Genomic DNA, 1,825 nt, shown 5'->3' with positions numbered 1-1,825 from the left:
CTGGAAAATATTCTCTCCTCTTCAGTTTTCTGAAAGAGTTTGTATAGAATTGGTATTAATTTTTCCTTAAATTATTGGTGGAATTCAGCAGCAAAACCATCTGGACCAGGAATTGATTTCTCTGTTCTTTCTTATTTTCTTTCTTCTACCTACTTTGGGTTTAGTTTGCCCTTTTTCTAGTTTCTTACAGGTGAGGTCGTTAAGTTGAGACCTGTGTTATTTTTCTAATATAGGCATTTAGTGCTATAAATCTTTCTCCAAGTACTGCTTTAGTGCATCCAAAAATTTTTTACATGTTGTATTTCATTTTAATTTACTTCAAAATACTTTCTGTTTTCCTTGATTTTTTCTTTGACTATGAATTATTAGAAATGTGTTATTTAGTTTCCAAACATTTGAAGACTTTCCAGAGATCTTTCTATTTTCGCTTTTTTGTTTCTTTGTTTTGGCAGCCATCCAGTAGGGGGTCCAACTCTTGACCTTGGTGTTATCAACACTGCTGTTATTGTTTTTTAATTAAATTCTGTGTGGAATAAGAATATACTTTGTATGATTTGAGTTTTACATTCATTGAGATTTGTTTAATGAATTAGAATTTTGGTAAAAGTTCAGTGTACACATTAAAAGAATGTGTGAGGTCTTCTAAATACCGATTTGGTCAAGTTGATTGATTTTGTTCACTCTTCTATATCCTTACTGATTTTATGCCTTCTTGTTCTATCAGTTATCAAGACAGGGATGTTAAAATATCTCACTATATTTATGCATCTGTCTATATTTCTTTTCAATGCCTTTTTTTTTTTTTTGCTTCATGTATTTTGAAACTCTGTTATTAGAGCCATAAACATTTGGGACTGTTATATTCTCATGATGAATTGGCTATTTTATCATTATGAAATGATTTGCTTTATTCTTGGTAATATTTTTTGCTCAGAAATGTACTTTGGTATGAATATAGCCAATCTGACCCATGGACCCTATGAGATAAATTTGTGTTACAAGCCTCCAAGTTTGGGATAATTTGCTATGCAGCAATAGAAATCCAATACACAGGGTTTAAAATTCTAGGTTGAAGATTTTTCTCTCTATACAGTCATGCATTGCTTAATGTCAGGGATATCTTCTGAGAAATGCTTCAATATGTGATTTTGTCATTGTGTAAACATCATAGATTGTATTTACACAAGCCTAGATAGTACAGCCCACTACACACCTAGGATTTACAGTACAGCCTATTGCTCCTAGGCTACACACTTGTACAGCGTGTTACTCTACTGAATACTGTAGACAATTATAACATAATGGTATTTGTATAGCTAAACATAGAAAAGGGACAGGAGATAAAAAAAATGGCAGAGAGATAAAAAATGGTACACCTGTATAGGGTACTTACCATGAATGGAGCTTGCAGGACTGGAAGTTGCTGTGGGTGAGTCAGTGAATGGTGAGTGAATGTGAAAGGACTAGGACATGACTGTACAGTATTCTAGACTTGATAAACACTGTACACTTAGATGACACTAAATTTATAACAAATATTTTTCTTTCTTCAGTAGTAAATTAAGCTTAGCTTACTGTAATTTTTTATTTTATAAACAAAAAATTAAAAAATTTTAAAATTCTTTTGTAATAACTCTTAGCTTAAAACACAAACACATTGTACAGCTATACAAAAATATTTTCTTTCTTTATGTCCTTATTCTACAAGCTTTTTTAAATACTAAATTTCCTTGACCTTGATGTTATCAGCACTGCATTCTAACCAAGCGAACTAACTGGCTAGCTCCCCCCCACCTTTTAAAAAACTTTTGTTAAAAACTAAGAT

This window comes from Galeopterus variegatus, unplaced genomic scaffold (genome assembly GCF_000696425.1).
Source record: "Galeopterus variegatus unplaced genomic scaffold, G_variegatus-3.0.2 Scaffold1992, whole genome shotgun sequence".
NCBI classification, from domain to species: Eukaryota; Metazoa; Chordata; class Mammalia; order Dermoptera; family Cynocephalidae; genus Galeopterus; species Galeopterus variegatus.
The sequence above is the reverse complement of the archived record's forward strand: the minus strand, read 5'-3'. Positions refer to the sequence as shown.